The 15,077-nt window shown below is 45.1% G+C and overlaps 1 protein-coding gene across 3 annotated transcripts in view; it reads right to left on the bottom strand.

Annotated features, from left to right (window-relative positions):
- Positions 1 to 15,077, bottom strand: part of SOX13 (SRY-box transcription factor 13) — a 76,057-nt gene that overhangs the window by 47,310 nt on the left and 13,670 nt on the right. The gene's annotated exons all lie outside the window — the stretch shown is intronic.

Here is a 15,077-nt window from a genome sequence, read left to right as displayed (position 1 = left end):
ATTTGCTTATTGGTTCAGTCAGCACTCCACCAAGGATCTCAGGGGGCATACATGGGGCTAACCCCACTTCATCCTCCCAGCATCCCTGAGAGGGGGATTAGGATGAGAGTTAGTGACTTTTGGTCAAGTCAACTTAACAGGCTTCATGGCTTAGCTGAGATTTAAGCCTAGATCTCCTCAGTCCCTCTCTTCCTACATGACTGAGAAAGCAAAGAAGAGTTAACTCAGAATCAAGATTTTTCTTTCCCATCCCCCAGCTAACTTTTTCATCTGCTTCCAAATAAAAGTGACGTAATGTCGCTTTCTGTGCTGATGACATGTCCATCTTGCCTCCTCTATCTCTGTGCTAAATCAGTGCTTCTGACAACATATCTGGCTCACAATATGAATCCACCTGACCGATTCTATGCTATCAATACTATTTATCGGAGTAGCCAAACTGACTGAGGTCTTGGCTAGACCTAAGGTTTATCCCGGGATTGTCCCGGGGTCATCCCTGTTCATGTAAATGACACACAGGATATCTCAGGAGCAGGCAGGGACGACCCCGGGACGATCCTGGGATAAACCTTAGGTCTAGTTAAGTCCTTAAGGGTTCCAATTTTAGTCTGAAATTTGCACTCAGAACAGGGCTACAAAAATGGCTTCAAGGCTGAGGTTGCTCAAGCAGGTTTTTTTGTTTTTTTTTCAATGAATCCCTATCCTATGCTAGTCTAGATTCCTACATTATGCAACTGTTTTGAGGCAGAGACTGCCTTCAACATCACAGGAAGTACGTGCACAGCACACGCCTAGTGGAAACAAGTAGGACCTGCAGCAAACTGTTGCAACATGGAGTGCTTCTGTTCAGTGTTTCAGTCACCCAAGCCCTCCTGCAGAATACTCCATTCCTTTCCCCATCCCACCTGGTTTCTTGTCCCCCACCACCACTGCCCCCATCCATCAGCATTGTGTGGCCAACAAGCACACACAGTTCTCACTGATTTGTTTTTGTGTGTCCTCTGCCCTTTGGGAGTTTTGTCCTAAGGATTTTTTGGACTTCTACAAACCTTGGGGTTTCCTTGAGCCTGCTCATACCTCCCTCTCGTGTCTGAATTGTGCCATTTTGGTGGCATAAGCAATGGTCCTCATCTCTGAATATTGGAAATAGATGGAGAGATTATTCCAATGGCTCTTCACCACACACGTTGCCTGCCATTTGTGGCACACTACAGTTTGGTTGTCATAAGCTAATATACTAGCAAAGCACATTAAAGGGATACGTCCTAGAAACGCAATATATAGACAATTCCTTTGGCAGGGATTTAGAGTTGTCATCACAATTTTACTGCAGTGGTCATTCTTTTCCCTGTGCCAAGACTGCACAGGGAAAAGAATGGACTAGCATTGGTTGGAAGAGGGCTCAGGCCCTGGAATGTAGGGTTTTCAAGTAACTGGCACTCTTATTCAGAGCACAGAACATTGGCAAATGCCATGATGTAAAAACTCCTGTTAGTGCGCAAAGGGCTTTAGGATCATTTGGTTTTTTACACCATTCAGATTTTGCTGATTTTTGCAAAGTTACAAAATCAACCAATCACCCCTCCGCTCCCCTTTGACCTTGTTGTCCGTGTTATAACCAGGCACTTTTAAATCTGTACAAACAATCTTAAGTCATCCCCACTTATACACTCACTCCCACGCAAAATGACATACGCTCACAGTTAGAGACAGACACAGATATGAAACACAGATATGAAAAGTTAAGTAAATACATTAAGAGGAAAAGGGAAATTCAAAGAGTAGCAATATAAGAGAGGGCTTTGGGTGGGTGGGGGCATCCTCTAGTCTTGGGATGCTACAGCCATGAAAGCTCACCTGGCACCCACATTACTATCTTTCTGGCACTAGGCGAAGAGTTTCCTGCTCTTTCAGGCATTTTAAGCATTTTAGAGTATTCAAGATCTACTATTTTAGCCCCCACACTATGGCTTTAGCCAGTGGTGTAATGCGAAATTAAACTTAAAAGAGGATTGGACAAATTCCTGGAGGAGAAGGCTGTCAATGGCTACTAGTCCTGATGGCCATGTGCTACTTACAGTATCAGAGGCAGTAAGCCTTTATGCACCTATTGCTAGGGAACATGGCGGGGAGGGGGGTTGAGCGGGGGCTTGGCCTCGATGGCCTTATAGGCCCCTTCCAACTCTACTATTCGATGAGGGTGCTGTTGCACCATGTCCTGGTCAGTTGGCCATTGTGTGAGCAGAGTGCTGGACTAGATGGACCCTTGGTCTGATCCAGCATCAGGGCACTTCTTATGTTCTTCAATTCTGAAGAGAAGGTGCTCATCATGACAGTTCACATAGCCATCCCCCTAAGGAGAATCCCCCAAAGCAGCCAGGTATATAAAGTAGGGCTGTGCAAATCCAGGCCTCAAGATTCGAAAAATTACATCCCGACAGCCATTTCATGACGGATCCACCATTTCATGATGGATCCGCCATTTTAATTCACAAGAGCCATAGGCCTCTGTAAAGATGGAGCAGCCTACAACTCCCAGCATGCACTGGCTGGAAGGGGCTGAACTTACCAGAGTCCAGGGACAATGGGATCTTGTGACCTCCCCGCTGCTGCCGCTGTAGTCACTCACTCACAACCACAAGTGCTTGCTCACTGCCGCAATCAGCCAGCCACCGCCCCAACGCAGTCCAGGAGACTCCAGTCCCTGGAAGAGTCCTCGTATGTTCTCCCATTAAGTGTTCTGTCTTCATTTTCACAGAAATGTATGTGCTTTGCACCTGCTCAACAGCAACGAAAACTTCCCTGGCTCCTTCTAGTTCAGCACTTCCAAGTTTTGGATCCAGAAAAGTTTTGTGCCATTTCACACTGCATCTAGCAAGGACAGAGTGTGATGGAAACATCGTCCTTCGCTAGTACTGAAGTGTCGATTATATTAGCCATGTGCTAATCTAAGGGATACAGTCACATGTTCTTCATTAGGAGCATATTATCTAAGCACCAATCTGTCCTCATAGAATCATAGAATCATAGAATAGCAGAGTTGGAAGGGGCCTACAAGGCCATCGAGTCCAACCCCCTGCTCAATGCAGGAATCCACCCTAAAGCATCCCTAACAGATGCTTGTCCAGCTGCCTCTTGAAGGCCTCTAGTGTGGGAGAGCCCACAACCTCCCTAGGTAACTGATTCCACCGTCGCACTGCTCTAAAAGTCAGCATCCTAAGAAGGTGCTTGTAAGAGATCTTCTAAAGACACAACGGGTACCTTCTAGACCAGATTTCCCCATCCTGGTGCCCTCTAGATGTGTTGGGCTATAACCCCCATCATCCCCAGCCGAGGAATAATGGGGGTTACAGCCCAAAACATCGGAAGGGCACCAGGTTGACAAAGGATGTTAGAGACAGTGCCCTTGGTTTATCAGCATTTTGGGATTAAGTACACACACAAAATGCTGCGTCTCACCATCACCCACTTGTTTGCCCACAGAGATACACTCACTTATGCCAGCTTGGGGGTGGGGCGGGGGGTGAGTTGTAAACTCATCACTCCTATTTGTCCACCCTGAGGAAGGACTCCTGCTTTATTTTAGTGCCTCGGAGGTAACAAGAAAGGGCCCCGAGGTTTTGGTGCAAAAGAAGTTCCTTTTATTGCAGAGCAATAAAGCAAGAGGGTTTCGAAAGAGGAAACTTTGCCTCGGCATTGCTGACTGGCTTTCAGTTACACATGACCCACCCTAAAGTTTAGGAAGAATGGCATTTGTTTTGTTCCACGGCGCTGGACAACAGACAAGAGGCTCTTTGTGTCCCTCGGACTCCTGAGGCACCTGTTCCCGCACTACTCCATGCCTCACAGTGCGCCCTTATTATTTATCCCTGCATGTCCTACTGCCTGTTCTCTCCAGCCATCAGCTTTGGCAACCCCTTCCTACACCTGCCTTGATCTGGCACCTTGTTCGAAGCGGAGGCTGTGGGCAAGCTACAGTTGCTCTGCAGGCACATAGCTCTGCTTATGTCAGGCATGTGTTATGGGGAGCGCATGGCACCAGGGCACAGAGAACAGAGAGGGAGGCACGAGGCATTCCATGCTGTCCCGGCAAAACTGGCACTGAACTGATAAAACCCTTAAAGCTGCACAGCTGCTGCAGTCAGCAAGAGCTGTGGGGCTGAGAGGGCCCTACTCAGAAGCCATATATAGCCTGATAACACAAGCAAGATCCAGAGGCTGTTATCCTGAAACGAGAACTCCCCTCCCTCAGTTTTCCCCAATCTGCTGCTCTCCAGATGTGTCCGACGACAACTCTAGCATTCCCAATCATGGTCGGCCTGCTGCCGAGGGGATACTGGGAGTGGTAGTCCAACACATCTGGAGGGCACCAGGTTGGGGAAGGTGGCTGTACGTACCCTGATGGCATGTAGTGGCGCAGACCCTGAGCCATAAATGAGGAAGCCCCTCCTCTGAATTTTGCCTCTGACATCAAATCACTAGGTGGGCTTTAGACAAGCCAGCCCCTCTCAGTCCTCCAGCTGTAGTCCAAGAATAAATAATATTGAGTTACCTTCGATCAGAGGCAGGCAAAACGTAGATTTCTGAGTGAATTACAGTAGTTCTATAAGGGGTCCTGACTAGCAATAGTTTAACAATAACAAGAGAAAATGCAAGGAAAACTAAAATGAATTCCCTGCCATGGCTGGCCTTGTGTAAGCCATTTTTATCCTGCCTCAAGGCTCCTCAGCAGTAAGGTAGTTGCCTCTGACTGAGTTTTTTGTGCAGCTCTGCTAGTCAATTTTTCAATCAGACCATTGGTTCATCTAGCCCAGTAGCGTGGATATCGACTGGTAGCAGCTCTCTGGGGTTTTAAGTAGAAATATTTCCAGCGCTACCTGGAGATGGTGGGGATTGATTCAGGAGACTTTCTGCATGCAAAGCATGTACTCTACCCGTTGAGCTACAGACCCGTACCACGGGATATGCAGGCATCCCAGTCTATGGCTCATAAGATACAGTAGAACAGCCTTCCCTAACCTGGGGCCCTCCAGAAGTGTTGGACTGCAACTCCTAGGCTGGGAATTATGGGTGTTGTAGTCCAACACTTCTGGAGGGTAAACCTTTAATGACTCAGGGTGTGGGGGGTGGAGAAAAGAGGAGTTAGATGCAACATGCAGGTTAAGGAAATGGAGCCAATGATTTACTGTAGCCTCCCCCAATCTGGGGCCTTTCCGTTGTGTTGGACTGCAACTCCTAGGCTGGGAATTATGGGTGTTGTAGTCCAACACAACGGAAAGGCCCCAGATTGGGGGAGGCTACAGTAAATCATTGGCTCCATTTCCTTAACCTGCATGTTGCATCTAACTCCTCTTTTCTCCACCCCCCACACCCTGAGTCCCAGCCACTATTTTCACCTGGTTGATGCACCTTGGTGCTATGGTAAAAAAAAAAAAAAAAAAAAAGGTCTCACAAGGTTGAAGATCCAACAACTCACCTCCACCTTACAGCTCAGTCTCATGTATGCCTACTCAGAAGTAAATCCCAATTAGTTCAATGGGGCTTGTTCCCAGGTAAGTATGTATTAAAATTGCAGCCCTAAAAAAGGCATCTAAGGACTATAATAATGATCTGTATCAGAAGCACACAGAATTCTCTAAAAGGCTATATAAATGCTCATTACTATGATAAATTAAAACGGGAAAGGACTTCTAGACTGTTTCTATCACATCCCTTTGCCAAAGGACTACTTTGGGTCATTCACAGGTTTCTCCATTTAACTGAGAATCTACACACAAAGGATAGCAATCCTAATAGTGTTTACTCTATCACATTTCCCAGCACTAGGTGCATCAAGAGCTCTTGGTCTTGCCAGGGTTGGAGGGCTTCAAGTTGTCTACAGGTGCATCTAACCACTATATCATGCTGGCTCTCATTTTGTAAACAAAAGATCCTGTCCAAAGCTTCTTTTTACTTTCATGCCTTAGGCCCTTTCTACACCTCCTGGCATTCCAGGAGGGAGGGGGAAGGCTCTCACGATATCCTGATTGTGAGAGCCTCCTCCAGCAGGCACACGAGGTATGCAACGTCCCAGGAGGAAGTAGGGATGTCGCAGGTGCCTTCTTCTTCTAGCAGTGGGGCCAGTTGCACAAGCGCGAGGCCCCACTCCACCAAAAAAGGGGGGGAAACTGAAATCGCCCCCCCAACCCCTCCCTGCCATCCCAGGGGTGGCGAAATTGCTGCCACCCTCTTCCCTGATGGGCACGGAGCCACATTGTGTTGCCCCATGCCCATTTCTGGCGCTGCACTTACTCGCGAGGGCAGGCGCCCACACCTCCAACAGTCTCAGTTTCTTTATCCCTGGGAAAACCTGTGCTGCCCCTGCCCCCGGGAGTCCCTGTGCATCATTTGGACACACAGGGACTCAGCTGTGACCAGACCAGCCTACTGGGCTGGTGTAGAAATGGCCTTAGCCTCAATCCTATAAACCTATCTACAGACAGGTAAACCAAAACAAACCAGACAGCCATTATAATTTCACCTTATATATTATTATTATTATTATTATTATTTATTTATATAGCACCATCGATGTACATGGTGCTGTACAGATAACACAGTAAATAGCAAGACCCTGCCGCATAGGCTTACAATCTAATAAAGTTGTAGTAAACAATAAGAAGGGAAGGAGAATGCAAACAGGCACAGGGAAGTGTAAACAGGCACCGGGAAGGGTGAAGCTAACAGTATAGAGTCAGAACAAACTCAAAGTTTAAAAGCTATAGGGAAAAGAAAAGTTTTTAGCTGTGTTTTAAAAGCTGTGATTGAGTTGGTGAGATGATGCAGGCCAGAAAAATCACTTACACACAAAGCTGTTATGCAGTGCAGACAATAAACAATTGGGGGCAACTTACATCCATACCATATTAAAGGCATTTTGCTACCAGGGACCCACAAACCTTACCACCTTATATTTGCTAGCAAATCACCAATACAGAATTGCAGCTGGCTTTGAACATAGAACAAGCTTTGGCAGATGTCATCACAGTGTTTGAGAACACCAGAATTTCAAAGAAGATGCTCCATTCTTGTCAGACTTCCAAAAACCCTAAGGATAGTCAAACACTGCAACTCGAATGTTTCCCTTCTTTCAGACATTTGGATTGGATAATATTCCGGCTTGTCCTGCTCGCCTTCCATGTAGCGCTCTGCACTCTGCTACAGCTATACCTGTCTTTGAGAGCAAGGAGATGTAAAGCAACAACAAAAAGCAGACCTCAAGGAGGCGTGTTCTGCACTACACTCCTTTGCCTCTTTGCTTCAGGCCATGCTGCTGTTGTGAGACACAGGCATAGGTTCCTGCATTTTAAGGGCAAGGTTCAGGCACCCAAGGTGATGGAGATCAAAAGCAGAACAGACCTCCTGCTCTCTTCGCCATCCCTACCCCCATCTTCTAGCTGAAAGGATTTCTCAGTTATAAGCAGGGACAGCTAGCAAACAGTGTTGTAAACCTTTAATGACTTTGCACCACCAGGAACCATATTGTCTGTGTCCCCGCTAATCAATCTTGCCTCCCCTCCACCACCACCCCATTCAGAGAAAAGACACGCAAGGCCCTTTCTGCCACAGCATGAAAAGTAGTGGTATTCCTTAAAGGTGACACTTACTTTAAGTGCGCTCAGCTGGGATTGCTCTCCTCTGTAGACTGTTGTCTCTTTTACTGCCTGAAGCCCTGCTGGGCTCAGGGTCATGCTGAGTCGTTTTAAAACGACATGGCAATTTTCAGAGCATCTCGTCTGCAGCTTATATTCACAAGTGTGAAAGGTGGTTAAAAGTAGCTATAGGACTTGCACCCTACAGTGATGTGTTCTGGCTGCTCGCCCTGCCACTGGTTTTCCAGTAGGAACTGGTACCAGGAAGGAAGTTCTCCTCTTTGTCTCCTAGCTGGCAATGGTTTCAAAAGAGTTAATGCTATGAATTGCCTTTGGCAGTCCGCAAGCCACTGATTCTCGCACTAGTAGTCCACTTATTTCAGAAGTCCGTTCAGAGGCAGAAAGCTCTCCTCCACATCGGATATAGAATTGGATGGGGCTTTTCTGTAGCTGCGCTTAGGCGCTGGACCACCCGGTCTAGGAAGGCCTACCACACTTCCCGTGTGATGGCCTTCTGCTGTTTTGTGAAGACCTTTCGTTTTTTAGACAGATTAATTTTAGTTCTCTTGGTATATGAAACCTTGGTTTTAAGCTATTTATCTTGGGGCCTTCCTAGACGAGACCTTAGCGCGCCTTCTGACCCGGCTTCCCTGCTGTGCGTCCAGATGACGCACAGGGGAATCCGGAGGCAGGCCGCGCTGAGGCCTCCTCCAACGCGCCATAAGCCAATGTGCTTATGGTGCGCTTTCCCCCCAGCTCCGGCCTCAGGCAGGGGCTGGGGAAAGTGTGGAGAGTTCCGCGGCTTTTCGCGGCTCCTCGCTTACTCGCGAGGAGCCGCGAAAAGCCGCAGACCTGGCACAGCGCTCATAGGAGCGCTGTGCCCATCGGCGGGGGGGCAAAGGATGACAGGGTGGGTGGCACGGGGGGAGGGCGGCCCCTTTAAAATAAATTTAAAAAATGGTGGACGCCGCAGGGACGCGACGTCCCTACGCGTCCGCCATGTGGTAGCCTGGGGGAGGCGCGCTAACGTTAGCGCGCCTCGGCCCCGCCTCCCTGCTGGCGTAAGCCGGCAGGTCTAGCAAGGCCCTTGGTCTTCTTGGTAGTTTTCTTAATTATCTTTATCTTACTATTCTTTTTAAAGCTATAATTGCTTATTATTTGTTTGAGGGATTTTCAATTGTATTGTTACTGCTTGTCATGAGTCATCTTTTAACATTTTGTCAGAAAAGCGGGATACAAATATGTGAAATAAAATAATGGGCAGAGCAAGCCTAACAACCAGATCCACTGGCTAGGGTTAGGGTTGGGCAGACAAGCGCTTCTGCTGGCAGAGAGGAGCTTCCCAAGTGGGAGGAGGGGGGCATCCACCCTGGAGGCTACAGTTATGTCCATGGAGAGCTCTGCAGGAATAAATTAACTTCTTGGCAGTAGGACCCAAAGCAGGCCAACTTTGGATCGAGGCCCTCTGTTCTTACAGGATCAGGCTCTCCAGGTTGGCATAGCTCCTTCCCACCCTCCCCCACATTAGTTTCAATGAGGGAAAACATATTTTAAAGTGAGCCACCAGCCTAAAAACACAATGAAATCCACTTCCCTCCCCCCCCCCATGTCCCATCTTGACTGGCATAACCCAGCAGGGCTTTGGAATGATTCGTCCCTTTGCTCCAATCGCCTCCCCCCGCCCCAGCAATTCCAGCTAGGACCACTCTCTGTGATTGTTTGGAGGACTTCTGCTCAAATGACTCTATCTTTACTTCCTTACTGCCCCTTACGTCTGTAAATGCCTGCCAGAACTGCTTTTTAATGCCATTTCTCTCTCTCCTCCTTCAAGCCCTTCCTCAAAATTTAACTTTCCACAAGGCCTTTTGCACAACCTCCTTAGCCCTTCATCCCCTAATGAAACTAAGTCCATATATAAGTAACAAACAAATGCATATTCTTCCTTTGCCTACTCTGGCCTCCATCTCTCTTCCCTACCTCAGTTGTCTCCCTTGTATCAAATTTAAAATTGTAAACTCCTCAGGGCTGTGACCTAACCTTTGTATTCTCTATAGTGTCATACACATTGGTAGCACTATGTAACAGAAAGTAAGAGAGCCAGTGTGTTGTAGTGGCTAAGGTGTTGGACTGGGAGTCAGCAGATTCAGGTTCTAGTCCCCACTCAGCCATGGAAACCCAGTGGGTGACTGGGGCCAGTCACAAACTCTCAGTCCAACCTACCTCACAGGTTGTTCTTGTGAGGATAAAATGGAGGAGGAGGAGGATGTACGCCGCCTTGGGTTCATTGGAGGGGGGAAAAGGTGGGAAATAATAATAATAATAATAATAATAATAATAATAATAATAATAATAATAATATTGTTGACCCTGGCAGTAGGTTAATAATAGGTGCAATTAGCACCTATTTTTTCCCTTACACAGATTTCCCACCGCAGTCAAGAGCCACTTTATAGGTGATAATGTTTATACGTTATGTGTATACTGTTTATACGTTATGTTAATGAGTCTACACATGTCTGTTTATCTGTATGCACACACCTGCAGAAGCCACAGACAATTACAGCTTCCTACCATGCACACATATGGCAAAAGACACACATATATGTTGATCACATTTGACTTTACACAATACACACACATTTTCCTATACAGAAACAGCACCTGTTTAGGAAAATCAGTGCATGCAAAAAAGATCCAAGACTGGCAGCCTAGATCCCAAAACAGTACAATAGTCATCATCCCAAACATTTTACCATGCTTTGATCTGCTTACTGATGCCAAATCTAGAAAACACAAAAGGTGCAAAGCCTCAGAATCCTACACTCCAAGGTCCCACTTACATGACAAAATGACTCCAGTTGTATTTTCCCCATCATTACCAACCTGTACACTTCCAGCAGAGTAAATCGGAAGAGCTGTAACTCCAAAGTGAAACATGGGAGTTAAGATTTTCACAGGCTATAATCAGATGCACTAGTTGTGGACACTCTCTCAAAGGAGTCAGAACTACAGGTGGTAATCAGTTGTTTATGTAGTGCAATTCCCTTATCAGAGGTGGCATGATACTCTTCTCTACATACTGCAGCAGCTATTTCCTGCTTCGCTTTGTTATGTGTATCAGGGTGAGCGGAAGCAAGATCAACATTACTGGTGGTTCTCTGAGTGATTTGCCGTAGACCAGGCAAGAGTCTCCAACTCCCAATTGTTTAATAAGAACAACAACATTTTTATATCTATATTAGACTGCTAGAATCTCTGAATTTTAGCGTCTTAGATTTGCATTTTACTATGTAGAATATATGGCTCATGGGGTGCAAGAGGTAACAGGATCTGCCCCCGAACCACCATTTTGCATCTGGCTTCCATTGGTGGACCTGGGGGTTCTAGTAAACAGAAAATGAGCAAGTCTGAAATCTGCCTTCCCCTGATGTATATGATCTTGATAAGTGCTAATAACACCGGGTGAGAAAACCAGGGATGTTCAAGTCGGGTGAAATTCTCCAAACTTCACTCCGAATCTCAGTTTGGCTTGCTCCCATTTTTGTTTGTGATCTATTTTTTCAAAAGTGCACATTTCCCCCATTGACAAAAGTGCATATTAATGAGCATTTCAAAGTCCACTTTCCCCCCCCAAAAAAGCTGCACCTTTTTTTTCAAAAGCTACTCATTTTATTTAACATGATCACAAGTTTGGGAATATGCAACATCTTCGAAAAAAATGCACTCCAGTTCAGCATGTTTGAATGATTTGCAACTGAAACAAAATTTGTGTACATCCCTATAAACTACCCTTTATAGCTACCCTTACTTATTGTACAATCCCTTGTTATAATGTCTAAATTGGCTCTTAAAATATTTCATAAAGTCAGGAATATTCAGTATTGTAGTGCAATCCTATTCAGGATTACTTAGAAGTAAGATCCCTTGTGTTCAATGGCACTTATTCCCACGTAAGTGTGCATGGTGATTGCAGTAATTGGCTCTTACAATACTTCTCATACAACTAAAGTTAGTTCTGGATCTACCCAACAGAAGCCCAGAAACAGGGATGATTTTGTGCCTTCAGCCAATATGGTGCAGTGTGTGGTTGATGTTTACTACCCGTTTCTATGGGAGGATCTCCACACACCCACTCATTTGCCATATTTCCAATATATCAAGACCCTGGGGAAAATGACAGCCTTGGGTTGCCCAATGTTGATGTCCTTCAGCCACAGAAAGTTACAGCTGACACCACTACAATTTAGTTCCAGTAGCTGACGATATCAATAAATTGAAGTATACAGGTTAGAACCAGATTCATTTAGTTGACCTAATAGCACAATCCTATACATCTCTACTCAGAAGTCTCATTGAGTCCAACAGGGCTTACTCTCAGGTAAATGTGTATAAGATTGCAGCCTTGATTCCCATTGAAATCCAAGGGACATAAGTCATGACTAATTTGTCCCATATATTTCAATGGGGTGCAAGTTCAACTAATAATCCTACGTGTGTCTACTCAGAATAAAGTCTCACTAAATTCAATAGAACTTGCTCCCAGGTATAGGATTGTAGCCTTAGTCTGGATCCAACCCCATATATTTTAACAATATTATTTAACATGCTTCCAGACAGAGGGCTCCTAGCACTAACAATCAAAATCTGCAGCTATTCTGATATTTTTCTCCTTAATGGATTCTTTCTGGTAAGAAAAAAAGCAGTAGGAAAATATACAGAACTAGAAATTGGTGACACTGATGTCTGCTTCTCGACCCCACCCCATAAAATTCTGTGAATGAGGCAGGGATAGCACAATAAAAGCTTCATCTGGAAGCACCTTACCTGAACGGAGGTGCTCTGTTCAGAAATGACTGCTGTATTTTCTAATGAAAAATGAATCCTGTGATTTAACATTCAATTACTAACTTGGGTTTAATTTTTTGTACTTCAGCCAACTAGTTTAAATCTTAGTTATTTCCATTAAGCAAATTGTGCAAAAGGAAGGTGAAGTACTAGTATGAGTGCCCTTTATGCTTCCAAAGGAGCATCTTTTTTCTCACTGTAAACAACACTGGGTTCAATATTCATTTCCTTTCAATTTTTAAAAAAATGCAAACAAGGTTGTTTAGGATGGATTTGATCCTTAGATAACACACCTTGCACTGTGATGAGCAATTTGCCTGTACTTCACACCTGTTGTTATTCAAGGGAAGTCTTGTTTACTGATACACTTAAATCAGTGTAAGCCTGGATTATAGCAATTGAGCCTGTATCCATTAACATTTACATCTGTGTGCTAAACTGATGAAACCAATCCAATCTGAAGATGAAGAGGACTTTGAGGCACATGGACTTGACCAAATCCATTTTTAACCTCACTTAAATGTCATCAGTTTAATGTCAAGGTGGCTTCAATCCCTATTTTCATGATTTTGAGTTCAATTTAGCATAAATTTATTTAAACAAAACAAATCTCTCGGATCATCCTATTTAAATAGTTGTTTACTTGTTTGGCTTAAGCCTGTTTGCAGTCTCTCTCTGATATGTACGCGTTTTGTTTAAACCAAGCTTTCCTATGGAAACTTATACCAGTTTAACAATGCACGCTGAAGCCAAGGTATATAATCTTCCTTGCATTTCTATAGTCTTTAGGGTAGTTATTGTGGTTTAAATGAGGATAGTGAAAACGTACAATCCAAATGTCCACTGAGAGTACAGGAAATGAGCTTTTGTCAAAGGAAGAGGGAGCACTTTGAAACAGTTTATCTATGTGACTGTTTATCTATGGGGGCATTATGGAACCATGTTATGTAAGGGGGAAATCTCCATAGTAGAATATATAACATTTTTGAAAGACAACAGGATCAACTCTCTCTCTTCACAAGCTTCCTAGGGGACTATACAGCATGTTGATCGATCAGATTTAGGGGAACAGGATCCTGTTGCCATCTTAGAATGCAGTGCGAATAACCCTACTTTTATCATTGTCATTGCCTATTAACAGGGATTAATTTCCCAAATCAGAGATGCTGAAGAGCAAGCCTGCCTCACAACCATGCTATCTGCTCTGGAGGTCCTGCTTCTAATCCTAGGTGTGTACAAACAAGCTGTGGTTATGTGGTGGGGAGGCACTCTGCACATGATCACAAAGCACTTTGGTTTACTAATCCTTTACATATTCTAGGGCTCAGGTTTGGTACTGAAAACAGATTCCAGGGCCCAACATGCTAAGCTATTAGGTTGGGGGTGAGGGAAATTGATCATAAATCCTTGGCAAGGGATGAGACCTTGCATTATGGCTAGATTTAGGCATTTTAGTGAGTATTTTAGATAAAATGTTAGAATGACATATACATTTCTCCTATGGTGGCTATGGTCTCATGTCCCATCCTTTATTTATTGCCATACTTATCAGCTATCCACGTGGAGTTTCCCAGCTCACCCCCTTCCTCTCTGCATACTACAATGCATTCTAGAAACCAGATTCAAAGGGCTGTTGCTCACTCACACCTAGATCAACTATTTCTGAGCAGCAATAAGATCAAGGGGCGAAGATTAGGGTGACCATATGAAAAGGAGGACAGGGCTCCTGTATCTTTAACAGTTGCATAGAAAATGAAATTTCAGCAGATGTCATTTGTATATATGGAGAACCTGGTGAAATTTCCTCTTCATCACAACAGTTAAAGGTGCAGGAGCCATACTAGAGTGACCAGATTTAAAAGAGGCCAGGGCACCTGCAGCTTTAACTGGTGTGATGAAGAGGAAATTTCACCAGGTTCTCCATATATACAAATGACACCTGCTGAAATTCCCTTTTCTATGCAACTGTTAAAGATACAGGAGCCCTGTCCTCCTTTTCATATAGTCACCATAGCGAAGATGGGACTTTAAAGGCAAGTCTCTTCAATCTAATGCTGAAACAATAATGTTGCCTCCTGCAAAATGCTCTCCTATGCACAGTGTGGCCATGTGTCCTACTTTACAGAGTAAGGTCCTCTATTTACAGAGGCCAATCCTCTATTAGAAGGGCTGTTCAAGAGCAGGAACCAGAAGAACCAAGCGTAGGGACCTCGAAGCTGCCCATCAACAGGTAACACCTGGGCCTCAGCTAGACCTATGGGTTTAGCACGACAGAGGGGTTAGGATCTCGCGATACTTTTATCGCGAGATCTTCCCCTTTGTTTACACGTGGCATGCAACAACCTTGGAGGGAAAGGACGTCGCGCCCACCATTTTGGGTGTTCTTTTTGTTAAAGAAGAGCACACAAGTGTTCTTCTTTAACAAAAAAAGGTAAGTCTTTTAAAATTTTAAATTAATTTCCCCGCTCCCCCCACCCCCGATGGGCACAGAACGCCCTGCGCCTTGTGCATGGGTCCCGGCTCCTCATCAGGAACCGGGACAAACCGCAACGCTTGCACACATGTTCTGCGGTCTCGGGATCATACCGAGACTGTGGAAAA

Source organism: Elgaria multicarinata, chromosome 1 (genome assembly GCF_023053635.1).
Source record: "Elgaria multicarinata webbii isolate HBS135686 ecotype San Diego chromosome 1, rElgMul1.1.pri, whole genome shotgun sequence".
NCBI classification, from domain to species: Eukaryota; Metazoa; Chordata; class Lepidosauria; order Squamata; family Anguidae; genus Elgaria; species Elgaria multicarinata.
Note: the sequence above shows the minus strand (reverse complement) of the source record. Positions and strands in the feature narration are given on the sequence as shown.